This window comes from Chlorocebus sabaeus, chromosome 3 (assembly GCF_047675955.1).
Source record: "Chlorocebus sabaeus isolate Y175 chromosome 3, mChlSab1.0.hap1, whole genome shotgun sequence".
Lineage (NCBI taxonomy): Eukaryota > Metazoa > Chordata > Mammalia > Primates > Cercopithecidae > Chlorocebus > Chlorocebus sabaeus.
The window spans coordinates 62,491,994-62,505,820 of NC_132906.1; the positions used below are offsets into that span (position 1 = coordinate 62,491,994).

The 13,827-nt window shown below is 40.8% G+C and overlaps 1 long non-coding RNA gene and 1 pseudogene across 1 annotated transcript in view; one reads left to right on the forward strand and one right to left on the reverse strand.

The window, feature by feature from the left end:
- Positions 1 to 13,827, forward strand: part of LOC140711463 (uncharacterized) — a 44,106-nt gene that overhangs the window by 16,477 nt on the left and 13,802 nt on the right. The window lies entirely within an intron of this gene.
- LOC119627515 (large ribosomal subunit protein uL6 pseudogene) lies at positions 593 to 10,981 on the reverse strand (annotated as a pseudogene).

Here is a 13,827-nt window from a genome sequence, read left to right on the forward strand (position 1 = left end):
TTTTGCTCATAATCCAGCTGATACTTGAAAACAATTGAACATAAGGAGCTTTTTGTTTAAGGCATATATATGTGTGTGTGTGTGTGTGTGTGTGTGTGTGTGTATATATATATTTTTTTTTTTTTAAGGCAGAGTCTTACTCTGTCACCCAGGCTGCAGTGCAGCGGTGTGATCTCAGTTCACTGCAACCTATGCCTCCTGGGTTCAAGAGATTCTCCTGCCTCAGCCTCCCGAGTAGCTGGGATTACAGGCTTGTGCCACCACATCTGGCTAATTTTTGTATTTTTTGTAGAGATGGGGTTTCACTCTGTTGGCCAGGTCTCGAACTCCTGACCTCAAGTGATCTGCCCGCCTTGGACTCCCAAAGTGTTGAGATTCCAGGCGTGAGCCACCGTGCCTGGCCTGAAGGCCTGTATTTCTAAGATAGCTTTGTTATGAGCTGATTTCTTCTTTTTCTGAATTGGTTTCTTTATGAATAAATTCTTTTTCCCCTCAAAGTAATAGAGGCCTTTTATTGCATCATTAAAATATCACAAATATTTCTTAGGAATCATCTGGCATCTTGTTTCTGTAGCTGGACAACTCTTAGCTCTTATTGCTCAACCTGCTGAACAACTGTTCCTTTTTCAGAGACATAGATACTATCCCCAAATTTTCTCATATCGATTTTTTTTTTTTTTTGAGACAGAGTCTCGCTCTGTTGCCCAAGGACATGACCTCTGCTTACTGCTACCTCCGCCTACCGGGTGCAAGTGATTCTCCTGCCTCAGCCTCCCAAGTAGATGGGTCTACAGGTGTACACCACCATGACCGGCTGATGTCTGTATCTTTAGTAGAGGCGGGGTTTCACCTTGTTGGCCAGGCTGGTCTCTAACTCCTGACCTCAGGTGATCCACCCACCTTAGCCTTCCAAAGTGGTGGGATTACAGGCGTGAGCCACTACGCCTGGCCTCATATTGTTGTTTTTAATTGTTGTGGTTTGCTAAATCAAAGCAGCTGAATTTGAAACAAGCTCAATGTCATTGCCTTCAAGGATTAATGTATCTTTCTGGGCTTGAGATTCTAATCAAGTAACACTTGGCTTCATCCAAACCCTGAATCTGTATTTCTCACTCAAGGAATTTCAGATTTCAACAAGAGACCCATTCTCCTGGATAATGACACTGATAGGGAAGTGAGCATACACAGACCTTATCTTAGAATAAAAGCCAATGCAACACCCTGGATCATGTTCTGTACCTGACCTCAAATAGTGTAAACAATAGCCAGTTCCTCTCCATTTCTCCAGCATTTGTTAACCCCTCCCCTCCTCTTTTTCTTTCCAATGAGACTGAGTTGTGCATTGATGTGGTTGAAGTCCCTCCACAGGTTTTTCTGACACCCTTCACAATGGCTGTGTGTCCCTTCAGAGTGATGTCGGGAATGTTGACAGCCTGGCTGCAGAGAATGGTCTCGATTCTTGCAATAGATGCAGCAAAGAATTATGAATAAATTCTTTATGAATTTATAGTCATGTATGAAACAACTAAAAATTAATTGTTTTTTTTTCTTATTTTGTTGATGATATTTATTTATTTATTTTTTGAGATCGAGTTTTGCTGTTTTTGCCCAGGCTGGAATGCAGTGGCACGATCTCAGCTCACTGCAACCTCCGCCTCCTGGGTTCAAGCAATTCTCCTGCCTCAACCTTCCGAGTATCTGGGATTACAGGCATGCGCCACCACGTCTGGCTAATTTTGTATTTTTTAGTAGAGACAGGGTTTCTCCATGTTGGCCAGGCTGGTCTCAAACTCCTGACCTCAGGTGATCCGCCTGCCTCGACCTCCCAAAGTGTTGGAATTACAGGCCTGAGCCACCGTGCCTGGCCTTTCTTTTTTTTTTTTTTTTGAGACACAGTCTTGCTCTGTTGCCAAGGCTGAAGTGTAGTGGCGTGCTATCAGCTCACTATGAGCTCCGCCTCCCGGATTCAAGGAATTCTGCCTCAGCCTCCTGAGTAGCTATGACTACAGCTGCACGCCACCATACCTGGCTAGATTTTTTTTTTTTTTACAAAAAACAGAATTTCACCACGTTGGCCAGGATGGTCTCGATTCCCTGACCTCGTGATCCACCTGCCTTGGCCTCCCAAAATGCTGGGATTACAGGAGTGAGCCACTGGACCCGGTCACTGATAGCTATTTTTAAAACTACTCTTTACATTGTTAGAAGAACTATTCTTTGAAAGAGTACTCATATGTTCTTAAGACTCTAGGAAATGCAGTTTGGAAAGGGAAAACTTTTATCCATATTCCTTAGGAGATCCACATGGAATAAGTTATGTGTTTAGATGGATGCGTGTGTCCCTCACCCTTGTACCACATGAAATCTGACACTAAGCAATGCATTAATCTAAATAAGGACAGGAAGCATATAAGATCTGTTGGAATTACTTCAAGCCTCACAGCTATCTTTTAGTTTTATTCATATTACTTGAGAAAAAAATGTGGACATTCTTTCTTGACCTCCATACCCTTCTGGTCAGAAGGATAGAGATCCTCCAGATCTACACTATTAATATGGTAGCGATCAGGCGCAGTGGCTCACGCCTGTAATCCAGCATTTTGGGAGGCTGAAGTGGGAGGACTGTTTGGAGCCAAGAGTTTGAGACCAGCCTAGGCAACATAGCAATACTCCAACTCTACACAAAAATGAAAAAATAAGCCGTGTGTGGTGGTGCGTGCCTGTAGTTCCAGCTCCTCAGGAGGCTGAAGTGGGAGAACTATTTGAGCCCAGGGTGGTTGAGGCTGCAGTGAGCTGTGATTGCGCCACTGCCCTCCAACCTGGGTAGTAGAGCCAGACTCTATCTAAAATAAAACCAAAACCAAAACCAAGGTATAGTAGCTATTATGCACATGGGGCTAGTAAGCACTTGAAATGTGCTGAAATATATACCGTGTTTCAAAGACTTAGTGCAAGGCCAGATGTGGTGTCACACCTGTAATCTCAGCATTTTGGGAGGCTGAGGTGGGAGGATCACTTGAGCTCAGGAGTTCAAGGCTGCAGTGAGCTGTGATTCTGCCATTGCACTCTAGCCTGGGCAACAGAGCAAGACTCTGTCTCAAAAACAAAAACAAAAACAAAAAAAAGAAAAAAAAGTCAAAGCCTTGGTACAAAGAAAAAGAAAAAAAAAGAATGTGAAATATCTAACTCTTAAAATATTGATGATATGCTGAAATGATATTGTTTGGATTAAATAAAATGCTTGTAAAGTTATTTTCACCTGTTTCTTTTTATTTTTTCACTATTCATAAATTTTTAGTTACTCACATGGCTTACGTTATATTTCTGTTGGACAGAGCTTCCCTGGGCCAACAGTTCTTAATCTTTCTTGATTAAATTTCTTTAAGTATAGGATAAAAGCTCTATAAATCATAAATACTGATAGATACTGTCAGTTCTGCTATACCCAGTATGTGTTCTTAAGATGTGTACTGTGCAATATCGTACAATAGAAACCACAGGGCTGGAATTAGGGGAAAACATTCAAAATTTTGTAACTGATACATAAAGTGATAGGAACTTAATAAAAACAGTAGCACGGTAAATGGTGAAGATCCATATCAATGCTGTAATAAATATAGCCCTTGAAAAGTATTTCATTTGTTTGTGGAATGGACATTTGCTACAACTGCTCTCAGACAGACACATGCCTTCCCTGTTTCCACACCGGCAGCCTTGTGTACAAGAGGAGATAGAAAAAGAATGAGGAAAAGGAGCAAAACAATGGAGAACACAGAGGAAAATGCAAAATAGGCTGAGAGGAAAGAAGGGAAAATTAAGGAGCGGGCAGGTGGCCACATGGCTAGTGTGCAGGATTGCAGCTTGCGAGTTATTGGAAAGTGAGGTGTACCTGCAGACATAGAAGGGTGTAGCCGCTCATTGTCCTTGTGCGGTGTGCGCATGTGAGGATTCCTGCATAGTTCAATTGGGCGCAGTTTTCCGTGTTGGCCTAGTGATGAGATTGGCAGATAAAATTGGCATAAGCAAATGTGGAGTAGCATTGTGCTAAAAGCTTTCCTAATATATCAGTCACATTGGACGAGATTTTCCAAACAAGCATTATAGCAGAACTGACTGTAGATACGTATGCATATCATAGTAGATTCATGCACAGCCCACACTGGCAACCTCCAGACTAGAGTGTCCGAGAAGGCCAAGCATTAGGCATCGATACTGGAATGCCAGCCTTAGATATGTTCAAGGCCTTGTAGCAATTTGTGGAGAGGCCATGTTGCTGTATGTGATGGGGGTGGGATTTATGGCACTGGAAAGATTTGTTGATTTTGGGGGCAGAGAAGGTGAATTCATGTAGTGACCAACTGGGAATGACCCAGCTACACGCTCTTTCTAATCTGTGCCAAAGCTGTACAGAAAAACTTATTTGTGAAGAGGACTGCCAAATTTGTTCCCAGTGACAGTAAATGAATACTTGGTGAGTAGGGAAATTCCAGTAGGTAACAGAGAAAATGGGCAGGTTCTGTCCTAATTTCCTGCTCCTACTTGTTCTGGGATTTAGTTGCAGTTCATAGCATCTGGTTCCTGTGCATTCACAGAAATAGGCCCAAGTACCTGTCAAAAGGAAATGAATTGAGAGAATCTTCAAGTCACTCAGAACAGTGAAGTAACTGAAAATTAAACCATTGAAGTTGATTGCCTATTAAACATGATAATGATAAGCTAACATTTATTAGACTTTTGGGATACACTAGGAACTACACTATGAGATTTTTGTGAACTATTTTATGTAAAATTTCTGATATTTTGAGGTAGATTTTATTATTATCTCTTTTTATGGATATAAGTAACTCAGCCAACATCACATAGGTATCAAGGAGCAGAGCTGGGACTTGAACTCGGGAAGTCTAAGTCAGGGTTTGCATGGGAACCACTGAACTCTTCGGTTTTATGAGTGGTATTACTGGGGCCTTTCATAGTCTACTGTGTACATATTCCCACTCTTGTTAAGTGTGTTTAATGAAATTCTGTTACTTATATTATTTTTTTAAACAGGAGAAAAACACCATAAATAAATAAATAAATAAATAAATAAATAAATGGATTTAAACAACGAAGGCTACCAAAAATGTTTTTATTGTTGTTTCTGAGACAGGATCTCACTCTGTTGCCCAGAGTGAAGTGAAGGCTGGAGTGAAGTGGCTCGATCACGGCTCTCTGCATTTTTGACCTCCCAGGCACAAGCAGTCCCCCTGCCTTAGCCTCCCAAGTAGCTGGGACACTACAGGCATATACCACCAGGCCTGACTAATATTTTAATCTTCCTGGAGACAGGGTCTCGCTAGGTTACTTAGATTAGTTTCAAACTTCTGGACTCAAGCAATTCTCCCGCCTCAGCCTCCCAAAGTTCTGGGGTTAGAGGCATGAGCCACCATACCCAGCCCCCAAAATGATTTTAAAGAATGGAAATCAACTTTGAAAGTCTACATCCAGTATTTTATAATGGATGTATTTCCACAGCATGACTTGAAAATGTACCTACTTTATACATGTGTGAAAGTTGCTTTCTATTCGTGTGTAGACTCTTAAGGGAGCTCCCTTTACTATCAAATGTGTGTATTACCACCCTTAAATTTCAGTAACTGCTGGTCATATAATCAATTTTAAGTTGATGTTCAATTTTATAGAATAAATGTTTAATATTAGACTACTAAAATATTAACAAGTGCCATTCATTATTTTTCAGGAATAAGTACAATACTAATTGTTTCACATGTCCAGTTAAATCTGTTTGTGTGATAAAAGAGAATGCTATGCTGCACCAAATGTAACACATTGTTCTAAAACCCTGTGGTATATTTGTCAAAACTATTTTCCAGTTTATTATCTTTGCTCTAGAGTCTAATTTATAACTAGTATATGTAGTAAGGTATCTTATATTTAAGATAAATCTATTATTAAATGAAAATATTTTTCATCAAGTGGTTATAGGTCATAGCTCATTTTATTTCCTTTGTTTTATAAATCTATTATTTTTCCAGGTACTTTTCCAGTTACTTGGTTCTCATGAGTAGATTGAAATGGGAAATCTTGGCCGGGTGCAGTGGCTCACACCTGTAATCCCAGCACTTTGGGAGGCCGAGGCGGGCGGATCAGGAAGTCAGGAGTATGAGACCACCCTAACTAACACAGTGAAACCCCATCTCTACTAAAAATACAAAAATTAGCTGGGCATGGTGGCCTGAGCCTGTAATCCCAGCTACTCAGGAGGCTGAGGCAGGAGAATCGCTTGAACCTGGGAGGCGGAGGTTGCAATGAGCCGAGATTGCACCACTGCACTCTAGCCTGGGCGACAGAATAAGACTCCATCTCAAAACAAACAAACAAACAAACAAACAAACAACCTCTTCTCCCCTTTTTAAAACCCCAGTTTCAGATATTACAAGGTTCTAGCATGTTTTGTCACACTGTCTGTTGTGTGAAAGAAAATAAGAATACACATTTCCAAATCAGATTTCCCTAAAGAACTGTCTCCCTCTCTTTTTTTAAAAAAGAATCCTAGTAGGAGTACATTTCTCTTACTTTTGGATAATAAATACCACATGAGGCATTCTTTCTCTTCCTTGGATGCTTCTTCAGATTTTGATGGAGAAGAAACATGAACCGGGTTTGCTCTCTGCATTCCTTTGTCTGATTTCCCAAACGTTCTTGGTTGCACTTCCCAGAAAGATGGAATGTCTGGGACTACCCAGGGGAAAGTGTTAGGTGCAGCTGCTCTCCCCTCCAGTGCTGGCCATCGCTCAGTTCCCCTGAAGGGAATATTCCTACATGGCTTCTCCAGTGGTGTAACACAGCTCTTCTGCCAGCAGCCTCGGCCAGGGGCCAAAGGACCAGAAAGACAAGACGGGGAGGAGGTAGCGTCTCCTTAGCCATCCCAGAGGTATCTTCCTGCCCCAAGGACGTGAAGCAAACTTAGTGCATACCATAGTGTTTTAGACGAAAAGTAAGAGTGGCTTGTGGGAGCTAATCTTTAATAAAGAGCATGTTGTACTGAAAAAAATGTGATACTATAATTTGTGCCAAAGTTTTAAGTTCTAGTGAAATAAAGTTAATGGCCATGTATTTGTGACCTCAAGCAATAGGTGGGCTATTTCCCTTTGAATCTGGGAGAGTGCTAGCATTTTTCTTAGAGGCTGAGTCAACTTTCCAGTCTTGATCATGAATTGAGGCATTTCTTGGCTTCCCTGGCATTACCATTTAGCTTGTCCAGAGTACTGGGAAAATGGCGCATTACCAAACTCTTTCCTTGATGAGGGAAAACAAAAGTTGGTCACTGAATTGGAGGGATGATTTTCATTGCTCTCTCTTCGTCCCTTCCTGCCATTTCTGCCTCTCTCACAGGTAAATATGTTCATGCTCACATTTAGGGTGGATGCCCTGGGACGTAGGCAGACATGGAGCAACATACTCGTGTCTGGCAGGGTTAAGCCTTACAAATCCCAGCACGTGTCCTTACAACTCATCTCGTCCCCATGACAACTGGGTGAGGAAGGGATTTGGGCTTATAGTTTCTTCAATATCTAAATAATGATTGGCTCTACCTCATCCTTTGGACACAAAATTTTATTTTATTTTTTGGAGCAGGGTCTTACTCTCTTGCCCAGGCTGGTGTACAGTGGCACAGTCATGGCTCACTGCAGCCTTGACTTTCCAGACTCAAGCAATCCTCCTGCCTCAAACTCCCTAGTAGCTGGGACTACAGGCAAGGACTACAATGCCCTTTAATTAAAAAAAATTTTTTTGTGTGGAGATGGGGTCTCACTATGTTGCCCAGGTTGGTCTCCAACTCCTGGGCTCAAGGGATACTCCCACCTTGGCCTCCCAAAGTGTTGTGATTACACATGTGAGCCACCACCCCTGGCCTGGACACAAATTTTGAAACACAATAATAACTCTAGCACTATCTTCCCCTCACTCTAGTGGGTTTCTATGGATGGGTCGGGGGTGATCGTTTTCCAGATCAACTTCTGTGTGCCCTAGAGAAAATAAGCTGTCATGCTAACAAAGTTATTAGGCATATCAAACATATCAATATATGTAATGAAGAAGGAGGCAATAAGTCCTTGAGTATTTAGGAAATATTTTATCCTACACATTAATCATTATACAAATAAACAAAGCTCCCACATGAAGTAGAATGTGAGTTTCTGAGGCCAGCCTGAAGTTTAGAGCTATTTTAGGGTAGGCAGGTCATGGACTTCATTTGCTTCATTTGCTGAGATTTTCTATTAAAGAAATGTCTGTTCCTCTGAGGAAACCTGCAGCCATGGGTACCTCTGCCAGGTACAACTAAATGGAATACTGTAAAAAGCACAGTCCTCTGTGAAAAAATAATTATGAGGCAATCTCGAATTTTGAACACTGCGTATTAGTGATAATAAGAATTACTGTTAATTTTTTAGGTTATATAAATGTATTGCAGTTGTTTCAAAAAAGTGCTTATCAGCTGGGTGCGGTGGCTTACGCCTATAATCTCTGTACTTTGGGAGGCAGAGGCAGGTGGATCACTTGAGCCCAGGGAGTTCAACACCAGCCTGGGTAACATGGTGAAACCCCCATCCCTACAAAAAATACAAAAAACTAGCTGAGCGTGGTGGTGCCTGTCTGTCGTCCCAGCTTCTTAGGAGGCTGAGGTGGGAGGATTGCCTGAGCTTGGGAGGTGGAGGCTCCAGTGAGATCGCACTACTGCTCTCTAGCCTGGGTGACAGAGCCAGACCCTGTCTCAAAAAAAAAAAAAAAAAAAAGTCTTTATCATAATATACTTTAAAATATGTTAAAACTATGAACATATCTCTATATAATTGTATATATTTAATATATAATATAATTATACCACATGATTATAATTAACATTGTCATTTAACATATTTTACATTATATTATAAATATATTAATTATGTGTTTAATATATGTACATTTAATGAGTGAAATGCTGTGATATCCAAGTTTACTTCAGAGCTATCCTGGTGTATGTGTGTGTGAGGTGGGCGTGGCAGTTAGGTGGTTCTTAGATGAAACAAGATTAACAGTGAATAGACAGATGGTGAAGCTGGGTGACAAACAGGACAGTTCAGGATAACATTTTCTCCATTTTCCTATGTATGTTAAAATTTTTTTATAATAAAGTGTCTTTTTATTTTTATTTTTGTTTGTTTTGGCTGGGTGCCGTGGCTCACACCTTTAAATCCTAGCACTTTGGGAGGCTGAGGTGGGCAGATTGCCTGAGCTCAAGAGTTCGAGACCCGCCTGGGCAGTGTGGTGAAACCCTGTCTCTACTGAAAATACAGAAAATTAGCTGGGCATGGTGGTGTGCACCTGTAATCTCAGCTACTCAGGAGGCTGAGGCACAAGAATTGTTTGAACTTGGGAGGCGGAGGTTGCGGTGAGCCGAGATTGTGCCACTGCACTCTAGCACGGTTGACAGAGTGCGACTGTCTCAAAAAAAAAAAAAAAAGTTTTTTTTTGAGAATAGACAAAGATAATTTTAATGTGTAAATTTGAAATGGTTTTTCCAAAAAATGTAGACAATAAATCTACAGTAAAAATTACTGTGATCGTGGCATAATGAAAACTTCTGTGTAGATGACAACAATTCCAAAAGGCCAACAATCAACAATAAAAACAAAAAGCTTAATCTTATGGGTAAACAGGAAAATGCAAATTAAAGCAAAACTCATTTGACTGGGAAACTCAATAAGGCTAACATTTCATTTTTTTTATTTTTTCTTTTTTTAGAGACAGGGTCTCACTCTGTTGCTAGGCTGGAGTGCAGTGGCACAATTATGGGTCATTGCAGCTTTCACCTCCTGGTCTCAGGGGATCCTGCCACCTCAGACTCCTGAGTAGCTGGAATTACAAGCACATGCCACCATATCTGGCTAATTTTTGAACTTTTCGTAGACTCAGGGTTTTGCCATGTTGCCCAGGCTGGTCTCAAACTCCCCGGCTTAAGCAATCCACCTGCCTTGGCCTCCCAAGGTGTGTAATCACAACTGCTGGGATCACAGGTATGAGCCACCAGGTCAGGCAGCATTTCCAAATTTTGATAACAATTCAGAAATTACTGAATAGCATAAGCTGCTGCTGTGTGCATAGATTGGTAGAATCATTTTGGAGAAATATTTGGCAGTATACATTACATTTAAACTTAAGTCTTCTCAAGAAAATGAATTCTTGTCCTTGGTATACGTGCCAGAGAAATGTGTGTTTATGTATGTATACCAAAAACCATGTAGCCATGTTTATAATTGTGAAAGTCATTGGGAATGAAACAAAAAGCCTTTAATAGGCAAAATATTTTTTTCTTCAAACCATCATAATGTGCTGTATACAAAAAAAACCCTTTTTCTCCCTATTGTACTGCTTTTACTCACAACACTTTACTGCTGACATTAGATTATGTGGATTTTTATTTCCTCACACAAAACAATTCTCCAAGACCAAGTGGGTGTCTAACAATTCAGTTCAATTCAGCTCAATTCTGTCACTAACCAGAGTTAGCACCGACCTCACTGATTAAAGGCTAAATCCCACTAGACTGCCTCCCACGTCACTTGCCAACTACAAGTAGTAGGTTCCCAGGTTACCCACAACTTCTGTCTGACTTGATTACAAATCAGAGGTTCTGATGACCCCCTCCCTTGGGTTCAGGAATTTGCTAGAGTGCCTCACAGAAATCAGAAAGACAGTTTACTTAGGTGAAAGTGGTGAGAATCAAAATGGAGTCACTACTGTTGAGAAAATCCTGATAAATAGAGCTAGGGAAGGCCTCCAAGAGGGGATTCTCATGCTTGTTTGCTTGATAACAAAAAAGACTCTGCAAAAACCACAACCTTGCACAAAGGCTATCACAACCTTACACAAAAAAAAATACTTCTGCAGGGGCTTCTGCCCAGCGACTGCTTGTCCAGCTTCGGACTGTTGTCATCCTTGTTATTGATTTTTGCAGCCAAGAATAAATATTTCAAAACAATTATATAATCTTTGTGGTTTTTTTGAAGACCTTTGTCTTCCTTTACCTTCCTGAATATGCACATAGTTTACTAAGGCGTGAGTATTCCCATTGCAGTGTTTTATTCCCAGTTAAGTATCTTTCCCTCTAGTGAGGATCTCTCTGTTATTTAGGTTGACACTTACTATTGTGGATTTATAACACAGGATATTGTAAATAATACAAATGAGCAGTCAGATGAAGCAGGACATTGGATAAGGTCTGGAAGGATTTCAAGCACACGAGCTTCTGTCCCCGTGAAGTTGGGGTTAGTCACCCTCCTAACATGGGAATGTGTTCATCAAACTGAAAGCTCTCCAAATCCCTTACTCTTGGAATTTTTATGGAGGCTACATCATGTAGGCATGACTGATTGTTAACTACATGTCTAGCCCTTCTCCATTCTCCAGAGAATAGGGGATGGGGCTAAAAGTTCTAAGCTTTTAATCATGGCTTGGTCTTTCTGGTGATCAGCCCCATCCAGGAGATGAACAAGAGACTCCTCAGTAAAACAAAAGACACTCCTATCACCCAGGAAATTCCACAGTGTTTAAGAACTCTGTATCAGATATTCCTATCACTAAGGAAATTTCAAAGGTCTTAGGAGCCATATGTCAGAAGCTGCATCAAAGTTTAACTATTAGAACAAAAGATTCTCCTAGAACCCCTATTTACAAGGTTTCTAGGAACTCTGTGTTGGGAATCAGGGACAGAGACCAATGTACATATTTCCTGTTATTTCAGTGTTTACGCCTGGTCTCTGATCACAGACCCCTCACCACAAAATGATCATATCTACCAGAACATTTACATTTAGTGTAGCATTTATAGAACAGATAGAAAGTAGTACCAATACATGTATGCCTAACATTTGGAAGCCAGAATGGAGAAAGGATAGATTTAAATAAACAATTAAATTGTCCCATAAGGCTATTTCATATGTTTTCGTATTGGTTTTTTTTTTCTTTAAGAGACAGGGTTTGCTCTGTTGCCCAGGCTTTAGTACAGTAGTACAATCTTGGCTCACTGCAGCCTCAAACTCCTGAGTTCAAGCAATCCTCCTACCTCAGCCTCCGGAGTTTCTGGGACTACAGTTGTGCACCACCATGCTTGGCTCATTTTTTAAAATGTTTTTGTAGACACAGGGTCTCAGTATGTTGCCCATTCTGGGGTCTGAAGTTCTTGACCTCAAGTGATCCTCCTGCCTCAGCCTCTCAAAGTGCATTTGGATGTTCTTATACTAATATAATTATTCTTACCCCCTCCTCATCTACACCTGTTTTTGCCTTATGATAAGATTTTATAGATTTATTTAGCACAAGAATGAGGTGATGGTTAACTAGATAAAGTTATTCGACAAATCATTTTCCCTAGATATTTCATCCTGAGGAGGCTTTAACTCAATCTTCCAATACACTTGATCATCAATATCAGATCATGAAACTTATTTACATGAAGTAGTTTAATCTTACCAACAATGCCAGTATTACATCTTTTTGTATTGTGACCATAGTCTAATTCAATTTCATAAAACAGCAAGAATTTCAAAGGTATTTGCTCTTCCTTCCCAACAGAATCTACTCTTGCTCACACAAGGGCAAATGTCGGTACAATTAGACAGGACAGTTATTTCTGTAAATTAATTGGGAACAAAGCCAATCACCCCATCTTATCTCACAGGCTTGTACTGAGGTTGATTTCCATTGTGTGTTATTACACAGCAGGGCCCACCTCACACCTATGGGGAGGACACAGTAATATTTACAAGACCTTGTATCCTTATTAACTGTCTCATGGGATGTATTTTAATATCAACCAGTTATGGATGTGAGAATAGTCCTATTACAACTATGTAAATTACAAGTGTCCCCAGAGAACTTCCACATGTTTGGGGAGCCATAAGACTCACACAGGTGTGCTGCTGGAGCCTCAGCAGCTAGGATAGAAAGCCATTGCCTCATACCCACTTCAGTTTCCATTTGAATTAGTCATGAGGCTATGTTGGGTCCCAGCACAGACCCATTTCCAACATTGGGTTTTAGCAGTGTCCAGCATTGTTTATTGAGTCTGCCTAACCCACTTTGCTAAAGCCTCATTATCTTCCCAGGCTGATACCCTTTGCCTTCTTCCCAAAAGAGCATTCTTTCTCTTCTAGTTAATACATCTTTTTCCTTTGAATGCTACTCCTCGTTAAAGAGCAAACACAACTCATCTTAGTATACCTAGCTTGGCATCTATCTACCCTGTAGCCTGTTTCTGTCTTGTGGGTCAGTGTTGGTTAAGCCACCATTAAATTATCAGTTACTATTGTGCACTAACGACACCAGTGCGATTAGAATACATGTTTTGCATCCAGAAATGCTGGGTCCCTCATACTAGGTATAGCTGAACAATCACACGCAGAAATAATTTAGTTTGAGTGTGTCATGAGGCCTCCCAGGATTTCCTTGTCTCAGTTTGGGGCCATTCTTTAGGGGTAATTTGGATCTACCAAGTGATGCCCCCTACTTTAATTCCATCAGAAAACACATCGTTTTTCCCCTTCTTTTCTTTTCTTTTTCTTTTCTTTTTTTGAGACGGAGTCTCGCTCTGTCATCCAGGCTGGAGTGCAGTGGCACGATCTCAGCTCACTGCAACCTCCACCTCCCGGGTTCAAGCAATTTTCCTGCCTCAGTCTCCCGAGTAGCTGGGATTACAGGCACCCACCACCATGCCTAGCTAATTTTTGTATTTTTAGTAGAAAAAAAGAATATGAAAACACATGAAATAGCCTTATGGAACAA